The sequence below is a fragment of the Eucyclogobius newberryi genome, unplaced genomic scaffold (assembly GCF_026437365.1).
Source record: "Eucyclogobius newberryi isolate DKJ021-1_F unplaced genomic scaffold, fEucNew1.0.hap1 SCAF_9, whole genome shotgun sequence".
Classification (NCBI taxonomy): Eukaryota; Metazoa; Chordata; class Actinopteri; order Gobiiformes; family Gobiidae; genus Eucyclogobius; species Eucyclogobius newberryi.
In genome coordinates this window covers 22273617-22290049 of record NW_027316532.1, presented here as the reverse complement: position 1 = coordinate 22290049, position 16433 = coordinate 22273617, and positions in this window count along the sequence as shown.

Here is a 16433-nt window from a genome sequence, read left to right as displayed (position 1 = left end):
ACCACACCATGTATTCATATTATATCTATATAAAAACTTACATTTGTGGATATTTTGGCATTGCTTTTGATGGAGATCAAGAGCATTCTACATCTTCACCCCACATACTCTCACAAAAACATGTGTGTAACATTTATATCGCCTCTGAAATATAGAACTTTTGCACATTAATTGGTAATACATCAATGAAGGCTTTGAATAATAAAATACTGTATCGTTTTTTACAAGGTCAGGGAATTTTAATAATGTGGACTGAATAAAAAGATCATGTGTGAGTTAACAATCCAAACTGATTGTTTTTGCAATATGAATAATAATGTCTTATTTAGATTTAATGATAATCTATTTGAATCCATCCATATAATTGATGATTACTTTTGTTCCTATTATTTTTATTATATTATTTTTTTTTCCTTTTACAGAATATAAGGAAGAATATAAGAGGTTTTTTTATAAGATCTTTTCTAGTGTTTTAATCTATGTATTTATCTATGTATTAAAAGAAAAAAATATAAGTTCTGCCATGCATTTATTGATGTTGAAAATCTGTTCAGTGGAGCATTATTTTTGGAGAGAAGACGCTAAAGTCAAAGAATCATACATATCAGCGTTGTATGTATAAAAATGTTTAGATGACATATTTGACACGCTGAGATGAATTATTAATCGTCAAGACATTCATAGCGTAGTACTTTTCACTCTTTTCTTTTGCGCTGTGACTCGAATGGATATTTTCTCGTTGGCGCAACGCACTTTGAATCACAAATTGTGCTTTACAAATAAATGAGCCCTCGCCTTGTCTTTGTATTGTGTTCGTCCAGCTTTTCTGCTCTAATCAGAATTCATTATTCAACCTCACTTTGCTTGAAAACACACATTCAAATGCACATATTTAAAAAACACAAATTCTTCCTGACCCTCGAGAGGAAAGAAAAGAGAAAATCAAACCGTGTCGCAGTCCGTTTAACGAAATGAGACGGGGACTTATCCTCACTTTGAATTAACACATTTTAATTAAACGTTACACCATAGGTTATTTGAGGTGCGTACTTCATATACTTTGTTCTCTGCTGTGAGTGAGAATGCAGACAGATCTGAATAAAACATGAGAGAAAAACACAGGGTCTCACAGCGCGTTTCTTTAAATCTATCAATAATTATAAAAATGCAGGACCACGCCATACAATTAAATTCAATTTATTTTTGTAACGCCCGAAATCACAACAGCAGTGTGAATAAAATTATGGGGCCGTTTGGACACGTATTTTGGGGAAAATGGGTGAATGAAAGTGGGATAAGCGACAGAGTTAGTGCCGTTTTCTTTACACATGGGGTCGATTCGAATGGGGAATTGTTCACGTGAATCTAACTCATTTGGATTTGAAAGAAATTCAAACTAATTGTAGCCAGATTTAACGTTTAGAAATGGCAATGGGGAGACTTGAACAAAGGTGGTAAAACATACGGTTTCTAAGGGAACATGTACGAGTTCAAGTTGGGTTGAGTTCTGAAATCAAGCCCAAACAAACTTCATAATTTCATATTTTTATCAGAAAAGCTTATACCGTATTTTCCGGACTATAAGTCGTACCTTTTTTTGGCCGGGGTGCGACTTACGCTCCGACTTATATGTGAAATTATTCCTTATTTTCAAATTGGCAACCGCATTTCACATGTTGATTATTTTCACACTGACAACCCCAAGAGGGCGCTCTAGGCTCTAAGCGACGCAGAAGAAGAAAAGAAGAATCAATGCTTCCTTTACCCCCGGAGTTTGTGGAGTTGGATTTAGTGATTTGGGGTTTTGTTCTTTATGCTATAGTTATCTGAATAACTGTTAATATGTTGCGTTAACATACCAGACACTTACCACAGTTCTGTCTGTGCGTCATGTAGCTGAAGGTGTTAGCGTTAGCATACGTGCACCTATTCACCATGTTATCTAATCTGTTATTATTTTAAACTGCATTTCAAGATGAAATGTCTGTTCTTGGTCAAATAAATTTACCCGAAAAATGCGACTTATACTCAAGTGCGACTTATATATGTTTTTGTTTTGTTTTTTCTATTATGCAGTTTTTGGTTGGTGCGACCTATACTCCGGTGCAACTTATAGTCCAGAAAATATGGTAACAACGGTAAAGCAATGCTCCTGGAACGCAATCCTACTTTTGCAACATATAACGCACGTTAGAGATGTTAGAGACGTTAGAGACGTTAGAGACGTTAGAGACGTTAGAGACGTTAGAGACGTTAGAGACGTTAGAGACGTTAGAGACGTTAGAGGTTGTGGACTTGAACAAATCACCTCTGCTTTTAGAGACTAATTGGCAGTTGATAAAGACACTTGAAACATTAGTGTGAGATTTCTACACTCAGCCATATCCTCCAATTAGCAAGAGTCATTAGCCACAGGCCTACAGCCACAGACCTACAGCCACAGACCTACAGCTACAGGCCCACAGCTACAGGCCCACAGCCACAGACCCACAGCCACAGGCCCACAGCCACAGACCTACAGCCACAGACCTACAGCCACAGGCCCACAGCTACAGGCCCACAGCCACAGACCTACAGCCACCGGCCCACAGCCACAGACCTACAGCCACAGGCCCACAACCACAGACCTACAGCCACAGACCTACAGCTACAGGCCCACAGCTACAGGCCCACAGCCACAGACCTACAGCCACCGGCCCACAGCCACAGACCTACAGCCACAGGCCCACAACCACAGACCTACAGCCACAGACCTACAGCTACAGGCCCACAGCTTCAGGCCCACAGCCACAGACCTACAGCCACAGACCTACAGCCACAGGCCCACAGCCACAGACCTACAGCCACAGACCTACAGCTACAGGCCCACAGCTACAGGCCCACAGCCACAGACCTACAGCCACCGGCCCACAGCCACAGACCTACAGACACAGGCCCACAGCCACCGGCCCACAGCTACAGGCCCACAGACCTACAGCCACCGGCCCACAGACACAGACCTACAGCCACAGACCTACAGCTACAGGCCCACAGCTACAGGCCCACAGCCACAGACCTACAGCCACCGGCCCACAGCCACAGACCTACAGACACAGGCCCACAGCCACCGGCCCACAGCTACAGGCCCACAGACCTACAGCCACCGGCCCACAGACACAGACCTACAGCCACAGACCTACAGCTACAGGCCCACAGCTACAGGCCCACAGCCACAGACCTACAGCCACAGACCTACAGCCACAGGCCCACAGCCACAGACACAGGCCCACAGCCACAGACACAGGCCCACAGCCACAGACACAGGCCCACAGCCACCGGCCCACAGCTACAGGCCCACAGCCACAGACCTACAGCCACCGGCCCACAGACACAGACCTACAGCCACAGACCTACAGCTACAGGCCCACAGCCACAGACCTACAGCCACCGGCCCACAGCCACAGACCTACAGACACAGGCCCACAGCCACCGGCCCACAGCTACAGGCCCACAGACCTACAGCCACCGGCCCACAGACACAGACCTACAGCCACAGGCCCACAGCCACAGACCCACAGCCACAGACCTACAGCCACAGGCCCACAGACACAGGCCCACAGACACAGGCCTACAGACACAGGCCTACAGCCACAGACCTACAGCTACAAGCCCACAGCTACAGGCCCACAGCCACAGACCTACAGCCACAGACCTACAGCCACAGGCCCACAGCCACAGACCTACAGCTACAGGCCCACAGCTACAGGCCCACAGCTACAGGCCCACAGCCACAGGCCCACAGCCACAGACCTACAGACACAGGCCCACAGCCACCGGCCCACAGCTACAGGCCCACAGCCACAGACCTACAGCCACCGGCCCACAGACACAGACCTACAGCCACAGACCTACAGCTACAGGCCCACAGCCACCGGCCCACAGCCACAGACCTACAGACACAGGCCCACAGCCACCGGCCCACAGCTACAGGCCCACAGACCTACAGCCACCGGCCCACAGACACAGACCTACAGCCACAGACCTACAGCCACAGGCCCACAGCCACAGGCCCACAGACACAGACCTACAGACACAGACCTACAGACACAGACCTACAGCCACCAGCCCACAGCCACAGACCTACAGACACAGACCTACAGCCACAGACCCAAAGCCACAGGCCCACAGCCACAGGCCCACAGCCACAGACCTACAGCCACAGGCCCACAGCCACAGGCCTACAGCCACCGGCCCACAGACACCGGCCCACAGACACAGACCTACAGCCACAGGTCTACAGCCACAGACCTACAGCCACAGGCCCACAGCCACAGACCTACAGCCACCAGCCCACAGCCACAGACCTACAGACACAGACCTACAGACACAGACCTACAGCCACAGACCTACAGCCACAGGCCCACAGCCACAGACCTACAGCCACAGACCTACAGCCACAGGCCCACAGCCACAGGCCCACAGCCACAGGCCCACAGCCACAGACCTACAGCCACAGGCCTACAGCCACCGGCCCACAGACACAGACCTACAGCCACAGACCTACAGCCACAGGTCTACAGCCACAGACCTACAGCCACAGGCCCACAGCCACAGACCTACAGCCACAGACCTACAGCCACAGGCCTACAGACACAGGCCTACAGACACAGACCTACAGCCACAGGCCCAGAGCCCCACAGCCACAGACCTACAGACACAGACCTACAGCCACAGACCTACAGCCACCAGCCCACAGCCACAGACCTACAGCCACAGGCCTACAGACACAGACCTACAGCCACAGGCCCACAGCCACAGACCTACAGCCACAGGCCCACAGCCACAGGCCCACAGCCACAGGCCCACAGCCACAGACCTACAGCCACAGGCCCACAGCTGGTTTTCAGACCACTGTTTCTCACACTGTGATTTTTCACGAATGATATTACAATTAGATTTGCAGTTTCAAAAAGGAACTGGGTTTACGCTGCTCATTTTAAACACACTGAGAAAACAGCTCTTAATAAACAGCTCACGCAGGTGATCTCTGGCTGCTCTTCTCCTGCTCTCCTACATACATGTTAATAAAGTACTTATGTATAATACACATGAATACAGGAGGAGCGGGTCGTGGGACAGTTTCATTTATTTATCAAGGGAACAATTTTACACAAAAATATGTATATAGAATAGTATATAGTATATATAACACGAGTTCTTCGCTTCAATATTAAACGCTGATATTTTCACTCGTGTCCTTGATCTAATGCGCACCTTAAAGGGAATATAAAGCAAAATCACCATTCATGATATTTTAACCCACGTTACAATACTGTTCACTTGCTAAGAGTTGTATTTTCATTGATTCCTGCATGTTTGAGTAATTATGTAACCTACCCCAAAACCCCGCCCACATCCTTGTATTTACTTGGGATTATTCATAATATTCACACTCTGGTTCAACAATAAAAACACACAAGTGAAAATCTGCTGTGATGGGCCCGGTGTTAAAAACTCTAAATGTTTGAAGGACTTTGTACTCGTGACGTACCGTGTGCGTTATCGTGCCGCTAACTCTACAATCCACAAGAATATCTTCTCTTCGTGACTGCATCGTACCTTCACTCTGCTTTTGGACAATCATCTCCCTCAGTGAAGGCCAGGACACAGTGGAATATGCTGCATGACACGCGCTACAATCCAAGGCTTTAAAACGGAACTAAAAACACCTCAAGAGTTGAAACCACTGGAGTTTTTAGGTCTAACGCTCTGATGGCACTGGCTCTTCGTGTGTGTGTGTGTTTCTATTATCAAGGCGCTTTAGATCAATATTGCAGTGTTTGAGTAAAATAGTGATCGCTGTATGTTCCAAATTAATACTAAAAAGAAAAGTACCGTATTTTCCAGAGTATAAGTCGCACCGGAGTATAAGTAGCACCAGCCAAAAAACGCATAATAGAGAAGAAAAAAACATATACAAGTTGCACTGGAGTATGAAATGTGGTTGAAAGTGTGAAAATAACAAATAATATCACATATAAGTCGCTCCGGAGTATAAGTATATAAGTATAAATATAAGTATAAGTCGCACCCCAGCCAAAATTATGAAAAAAGGTGCGACTTACAGAAAATACGATATACGTCTTAATAAATGACTTGTGCCTCGTCCCTTGTCATTTATAGATATCGATTGACATAAAAACCAATGGGCAATTATAATGTATGCTGTTTTTCTTATACAACGCGTAACCACTTTGAAAGCTACAAAAAATCCATACTGTACGGATGAAATATATATACAAAAACCCTCATGTTCGTGCCTCTCCGGTCGCCCACGTCTGCGAGACACAAGGGGAGAAATCTGTCGGGGGCAGAGGTCACGTCCACCAGAATAGACTGTGCCCACAATTTGTGCCATTGTTCAGAGAAAAGCCACCAATTCATCAGAGCACATCAGAGCCATTCTCTCCCATGACATAAAAACATCATATCTGGGCTCATTATCTCGCCTTGATGATGTTACTGAACGTTTTGCACATCTCTGGCACATCTCGCTGACTCTTGATGGAAAGATGGGAGAAAAACAACATATTTATCCCAAAGGAAAAACACGTCTCATTGTGATTCCGTGATGTTCTGTGGCTGCTCGACACATATTCCACCCCCTGTGCATATTCTGTGCATTTTCAACACTTACTCTGGAGAAAACGACACGTAATGAGGTTGTCAAGACAATTTACTAATCCATACTGAATCTAAAAATATAATGTAAATAGTGAACAATTTGAATGTTGCTGAAGTTCAGAACGCGCCCAATGAACACATATTATGCATTGTTATTTTGTTGTCTTTAAACGTGCTTGTGAAAACCTCTGCTTTTGTATCTCATATTTTAGAACTTGCACAAGATGGAGATGAACAAACCCTGACGTGCTAATGTAAGAACACGGTTGTAATGAATGCAATTTGAGGCAGAAACACGAAGAATTAATCTGGAAATAATTCATGGATTTAAGAAAAGCACAGCAGATCTTGGAGCGTTTTCTGAGGCTCAGAGGGAGAGGACTTACTAAGCAGGATTCATCAAACAAATATAAATGGAGATAAATACAACTCCATGTATGTTTTTGATGAGGGGACAATGTTATAGCATGATTAATAGATCATGTGTTCTTTAAAGAAAATAAAACTTATTATTTTGTATTAAAATGTGTTTTTATCGTCATCGTGGTGTTGAAGTTTGTATCAAGAAGTATCAAAATCAAGTCTACATTTTTGTGATACGATATTAACAAAAAATCTCCATATTATGAGGTATTATCTTATTATAAACTGACAATATTCAGACTATATACTATGGCAATTCATCAGACAAGCTAAAGCTAAAGTGTGTCTGTCTTTGTCGTTGAGCATCAAGTATCGCATAAAAGTATCGTACAAAAGTATCGTACAAAAGTATCGTACAAAAGTATCGCACAAAAAGGCATTTGTCGTATTTTCTGGACTATAAGTCAAAAAATGCATAATAGAGAAGAAAAAAACATATATAAATTGCATTTTTGTGGAAATGTACTTTATCCAAGACCAAGAAAAGACATTTCATTTTGAAATGTAATTTAAAATAATAACAGATGAGAGAACATGGTGAATAGGTGCACGTATGCTAACGCTAACACCTTCAGCTACATGACGCACAGACAGAACTGTGGTAAGTGTCTGGTATGTTAACGTAACATATTAAGAGTTATTCAGATAACTATAGCATAAAGAACATGCTAACAAGTTTACCAAAGCATCAGAATTACCCCAAATCACTAAATCCATTAAATTCTTCTTCCTCTGTGTCACTTCTAAACAACTCCACAAACTCCAGAGGTAGAGGAAGTGCAGATTCTTCTTCTGTGTCGCTTAGAGCCTAGAGCACCCTCTTGTGGTCGTCAGTGTGAAAATAACAAATCATATCTTATATAAGTTGCTCTGGAGTATAAGTCGCACCCCGGCCAAAACTATGAAAAAAGGTAAACACAGATGTGCAGAGATATTACTTTGTTCCCCCCTTTTTTGGAAGTTAATGTTCTTATCATTTTAAATCAAAAGCTATAGACGACATACACAATATCCTCCAAACACTGATATTATACACTTTTCGAATTATCTCTCGCTAATTAGCACAGAATCTTAGATAACTCGAAGATAATTAAAGCGACTGAGAGGTTGTTTTTTCTTCTCCAAAGTGCCTGGAGCGTGGAGATTGTGATGATGTGGATAATCAGAGTAAGAGGTGCACTCCTGTTGAGTACCTCCAGAGCAGACACTTATCTGTTTGTGTGGCGGAGAAAAGAAAGTAGCGCTATGTTCCATCAGCTCAGAGTGAGTGACAGGGGAATTTAACCAATCACAGAGAAGTATGAGCCGCCAGAAGCAGCAGGCGCCTTTATTTACCTCTTAAAGTGTAGGTTCTCATGTAATTCTAACTTGGTGGCATAGAACCTGTGGTAAATATTTATCACGGTTTTGCATCAGTCAAGTGGCAGTTTTCAAAGACAAATTTAGTAAATAAAAGTTGAAAATGACAGGAAGTAATCTGTTTACGTCATCAATAAGCGACGTTTCATAAAAAATGCAGGGACAATTCACAGTTCAAGGAATAATTCAACAAATAAAGGTCTTGTCAGGGATTATTATTCGTCAAATTTGTCATAATCTTCACTACGTTTTAGTGAAAAGCATAGTCTAATTCAGGCACTTTGAAGAAAATAGAATATAAGGGTTTTACCACCTCCCAAATGTCACTGTAACACCTGTTTAAATGTATAATTTGATCATTATTTATTATTTATTTCATACTTTATATTCAGTTTTGGAACTAAAATTTTACATTCAAAAAACATGTTTAGTATTTCTACGTGTGAATGTGGTGGTAATTGGTGGCGCTCAGGCGGGACGTTGGCACAGATTGGCAGCCAACTCTTTCTCAGTCAGCCTCGTCACAGCTGTGGCTACCGTAACTATTCAAATAAAGTGCAATCTGTTTTGCCCCAGTACAGACATAATGTAGGAGCAGCGCTTAGGGTCAAAACGAGACCACCATCTGCTGTTCGCATCTAGTTATAAAGCATTTTATTGTGTAGAGAACCAGGAAGTGGGCTGTTAGCATACTTGATGTTGTTAGCTTTAACGCTCTGGCTTCTGAAAGTTGTGAAAAGTGCTCATAAACTCATCGCGGCATAATTCGAAAGCAAGGAAAGTGTTAAGAAAGTGAGGATGCGTTTGACACCCCAGGTCTACTCCACAGTTATAATGGAATATAAGGAATTGAATAACTGATGAATGAGAGTTAAAAGTTCAGCGTGTGGTTTTGAAAGTGCAGAGAGGATGTGAAAGTGCAGCGGAGCGTGTCGTGAGACACAAACTTGATCCTGTGTCTGTCCTGGATTATGCAGCGGAGATGAGTCCTGTGACCTTGTGCTACAGACTGTGTGAACGGCGACAGCGAGGGATTAACCCCGTCACACACTCCACTGCGGCCAAAAGATACAGCACTTACAACACATACAGCAGATACAACACATACAACACATACAACACATACAACACATAGAGCAGATACAACACATACAACACATGCAGCAGATACAACACATGCAGCAGATACAACACATGCAGCAGATACAACACATGCAGCAGATACAACACATGCAGCAGATACAACACATGCAGCAGATACAACACATACAACACATACAACACATACAACACATACAACACATACAGCAGATACAACACATGCAGCAGATACAACACATGCAGCAGATACAACACATGCAGCAGATACAACACATACAACACATACAGCAGATACAACACATACAGCAGATACAACACATACAGCAGATACAACACATACAACACATACAAAACATACAGCAGATACAACACATACAACACATACAGCAGATACAACACATACAACAGATACAACACATACAACACATACAGCAGATACAACACATGCAGCAGATACAACACATGCAGCAGATACAACACATGCAGCAGATACAACACATGCAGCAGATACAACACATACAACACATGCAGCAGATACAACACATGCAGCAGATACAACACATGCAGCAGATACAACACATGCAGCAGATACAACACATACAGCAGATACAACACATACAGCAGATACAACACATGCAGCAGATACAACACATGCAGCAGATACAACACATACAGCAGATACAACACATACAGCAGATACAACACATGCAGCAGATACAACACATACAGCAGATACAACACATACAGCAGATACAACACATGCAGCAGATACAACACATACAACACATGCAGCAGATACAACACATGCAGCAGATACAACACATGCAGCAGATACAACACATGCAGCAGATACAACACATGCAGCAGATACAACACATGCAGCAGATACAACACATGCAGCAGATACAACACATGCAGCAGATACAACACATGCAGCAGATACAACACATGCAGCAGATACAACACATACAACACATGCAGCAGATACAACACATACAGCAGATACAACACATACAACACATGCAGCAGATACAACACATGCAGCAGATACAACACATGCAGCAGATACAACACATACAACACATACAACACATGCAGCAGATACAACACATACAGCAGATACAACACATACAACACATGCAGCAGATACAACACATGCAGCAGATACAACACATGCAGCAGATACAACACATGCAGCAGATACAACACATGCAGCAGATACAACACATACAACACATACAACACATGCAGCAGATACAACACATACAGCAGATACAACACATACAACACATACAGCAGATACAACATATGCAGCAGATACAACACATGCAGCAGATACAACACATGCAGCAGATACAACACATACAACACATACAACACATGCAGCAGATACAACACATGCAGCAGATACAACACATACAACACATACAGCAGATACAACACATACAGCAGATACAACACATACAGCAGATACAACACATACAACACATACAGCAGATACAACACATACAGCAGATACAACACATGCAGCAGATACAACACATACAGCAGATACAACACATACAGCAGATACAACACATACAGCAGATACAACACATACAGCAGATACAACACATACAACACATACAGCAGATACAACACATGCAGCAGATACAACACATACAACACATACAACACATACAGCAGATACAACACATACAGCAGATACAACACATACAGCAGATACAACACATACAGCAGATACAACACATACAGCAGATACAACACATACAGCAGATACAACACATACAGCAGATACAACACATGCAGCAGATACAACACATACAGCAGATACAACACATACAGCAGATACAACACATACAGCAGATACAACACATACAGCAGATACAACACATGCAGCAGATACAACACATACAACACATGCAGCAGATACAACACATACAGCAGATACAACACATACAGCAGATACAACACATACAGCAGATACAACACATACAACACATACAGCAGATACAACATATACAGCAGATACAACACATACAACACATACAGCAGATACAACACATACAGCAGATACAACACATACAGCAGATACAACACATACAGCAGATACAACACATACAGCAGATACAACACATACAGCAGATACAACACATACAGCAGATACAACACATACAGCAGATACAACACATACAGCAGATACAACACATACAGCAGATACAACACATGCAGCAGATACAACACATGCAGCAGATACAACACATACAGCAGATACAACACATACAGCAGATACAACACATGCAGCAGATACAACACATGCAGCAGATACAACACATACAACACATACAGCAGATACAACACATACAACACATACAGCAGATACAACACATACAACACATACAGCAGATACAACACATACAGCAGATACAACACATACAGCAGATACAACACATACAACACATACAACACATACAACACATACAGCAGATACAACACATGCAGCAGATACAACACATGCAGCAGATACAACACATGCAGCAGATACAACACATGCAGCAGATACAACACATGCAGCAGATACAACACATGCAGCAGATACAACACATACAACACATACAACACATGCAGCAGATACAACACATGCAGCAGATACAACACATGCAGCAGATACAACACATACAGCAGATACAACACATACAGCAGATACAACACATACAGCAGATACAACACATACAGCAGATACAACACATGCAGCAGATACAACACATACAACACATACAGCAGATACAACACATGCAGCAGATACAACACATACAGCAGATACAACACATACAGCAGATACAACACATGCAGCAGATACAACACATACAACACATACAGCAGATACAACACATGCAGCAGATACAACACATGCAGCAGATACAACACATGCAGCAGATACAACACATGCAGCAGATACAACACATGCAGCAGATACAACACATGCAGCAGATACAACACATGCAGCAGATACAACACATGCAGCAGATACAACACATGCAGCAGATACAACACATGCAGCAGATACAACACATACAACACATGCAGCAGATACAACACATACAGCAGATACAACACATACAGCAGATACAACACATACAGCAGATACAACACATACAGCAGATACAACACATACAACACATACAGCAGATACAACACATGCAGCAGATACAACACATACAACACATACAGCAGATACAACACATGCAGCAGATACAACACATGCAGCAGATACAACACATGCAGCAGATACAACACATGCAGCAGATACAACACATGCAGCAGATACAACACATACAGCAGATACAACACATACAGCAGATACAACACATACAGCAGATACAACACATACAACACATACAGCAGATACAACACATGCAGCAGATACAACACATACAACACATACAGCAGATACAACACATACAGCAGATACAACACATACAGCAGATACAACACATACAGCAGATACAACACATACAGCAGATACAACACATACAGCAGATACAACACATACAGCAGATACAACACATGCAGCAGATACAACACATACAGCAGATACAACACATACAGCAGATACAACACATACAGCAGATACAACACATACAACACATACAGCAGATACAACACATGCAGCAGATACAACACATACAGCAGATACAACACATACAGCAGATACAACACATACAGCAGATACAGCAGATACAACACATACAACACATACAGCAGATACAACACATACAGCAGATACAACACATACAGCAGATACAACACATGCAGCAGATACAACACATGCAGCAGATACAACACATACAGCAGATACAACACATACAGCAGATACAACACATGCAGCAGATACAACACATACAACACATACAGCAGATACAACACATGCAGCAGATACAACACATACAGCAGATACAACACATACAGCAGATACAACACATACAGCAGATACAACACATACAGCAGATACAACACATGCAGCAGATACAACACATACAACACATACAACACATACAGCAGATACAACACATGCAGCAGATACAACACATACAACACATACAACACATGCAGCAGATACAACACATACAACACATACAGCAGATACAACACATGCAGCAGATACAACACATACAACACATACAACACATACAGCAGATACAACACATGCAGCAGATACAACACATACAACACATACAACACATGCAGCAGATACAACACATACAACACATACAACACATACAGCAGATACAACACATGCAGCAGATACAACACATACAACACATACAACACATGCAGCAGATACAACACATACAACACATACAGCAGATACAACACATACAACACATGCAGCAGATACAACACATACAACACATGTAGCAGATACAACACATACAACACATACAACACATGCAGCAGATACAACACATACAACACATACAGCAGATACAACACATACAGCAGATACAACACATACAACACATGCAGCAGATACAACACATACAGCAGATACAACACATACAACACATACAGCAGATACAACACATGCAGCAGATACAACACATACAACACATACAGTAGATACAACACATACAACACATACAGCAGATACAACACATACAACACATACAACACATACAGCAGATACAACACATACAGCAGATACAACACATACAGCAGATACAACACATACAGCAGATACAACACATACAACACATACAGCAGATACAACACATACAGCAGATACAACACATACAACACATACAGCAGATACAACACATACAGCAGATACAACACATACAACACATACAGCAGATACAACACATACAGCAGATACAACACATACAACACATACAACACATACAGCAGATACAACACATACAGCAGATACAACACATACAGCAGATACAACACATACAACACATACAGCAGATACATATAAAACTCATGCAACGTCTATTTCACCGGTGCCTTTTAAAGGCGGTATGGACGATTTTTCGGTGATTTGAGAACGCAGGCGGAAGTGCGCATGCGCACTCCCCCGTGTGGACTGATACAACACACACGTGCGTCTGTTTATTAGCGCAATGGAGCGCATCGCATCTCTCGTCTCCCGTAGATTTCTGTCCACTTCTGCGTCAGCTCGAACTGTCTTTCTCCGTCTTCATTTTGCCCGGTACACTGAGGGAACTATATTATGATAGATCCATGCGCTTAGGCACGCGGAAACCTGGGGACGAGCCTGACACGGCTGCAGGTGAGCGGTAGGTGCGTTTTATGATTGATACGTGGCAGGACAAATGATTTATCCACGCCACGAGGAAATATGACAAAAAAATTGCGGAAAAAAATCGTCCATACCACCTTTAAAGCTGGGGTATCTAATGTTCAAGAAGAAAGTAGATATTTGAACCTTTCTAACTCCTTCTGAGCTCTCACAAATGCTTTGGCGCCTCACTAGATTTCAAATGCATCGATTTATTTTTTCAAATCAGCTTTTTCAGACACAAAAAGAACCAATCAGCTCTCATCCCAGCGACTCACACGGCTTTTTATTACAGGTTTGAAAAGATAAAATGTTTAATAGTTAGAATAAGCAAATGGTGGTCAGATTTGACTAATTATGAGGGTGAAAAGGTGGTATCCGAGCTTTATGGGGAGTAATGTCTTATTAATATGACCACAAGGAGTTTTTTTCTTTGTGCAAAAATTGCTACTTAGAATGGACGTTATTAAAATTGAAAAAATTACATTCAAACTCAATTTTAAAATTTAACTAAACTTTAACTTTTTTGTATATTAAGTTTTGTTCTGTCATGTTATTTAAATGAAGAAAAAAGCTCTTAGCATAGATGATTATTAATTATCCAAATAAAATCTACCACATTGAAATGGGAATTATAGCCCAAAGCTATTCTCTGCATGTTCATTAAAATGCTCCTTTTTCTTAAATACATAAAATAAGCAACATGATGATGATCCAAAACCACTAAATAATATGAGCTAAACCATAATCATTATTCATTCATTGTAGCATCAATATTTTCACAACTGACAAAAAAGCTATTCATTCACTGATTGAATTGTAAATAGAGGAACAGCTTGTGCTGCAACAAACTTTTCTCTGTCATTTATTCACATTTATTTGAACATTTTGTAAACATCTCGCTAACAGTCATTTTGGATCAGATTCACCCACTATTATTGTGTTTATTTTGCATATTTTATCTCAAATGTTTTTTTCTTTTCCATGTAGTAAACTCACAATCTCATGATAATATTGTCCTGTGTCTGAACACAAGTGCACTTAGAGGGATCAAACGACATGCTGCTTCAGATATAATAACTATAACATTGCAATCTACAGTAATAAGGAGAGTTGATGACGCATTCAATGACAATGTCACATTTATAGATCAACGTAAGAGCAAGAATCCATTTTAAAACCACAGGAAATAAGATTACTTTTACACCTCTCACCACTGCATATCTTCTGTTGCACAAATTAAATCTAAATTGCTTTTGGGCAGTACTATATTCATCAAGAAGAAAACGAATTAATCTTGGCCCCAAAGTGAAAGAGCTGAAGGAAGTGTGTGAGGAAGAGTTGGAGGAAGTGTGTGTGAAAGAGCTAGAAGACATGTGGAAGAGCTGGAGGAAGTGTGTGTGGAAGAGCTGGAGGAAGTGTGTGTGTGGAAGAGCTGGAGGAAGTGAGTGAAAGAGCTGGAGGAAGTGTGTGTGTAAGAGCTGGAGGAAGTGTGTGTGTAAGAGCTGGAGGAAGTGTGTGTGTAAGAGCTGGAGGAAGTGTGTGTATAAGAGCTGGAGGAAGTGTGTGTGGAAGAGCTGGA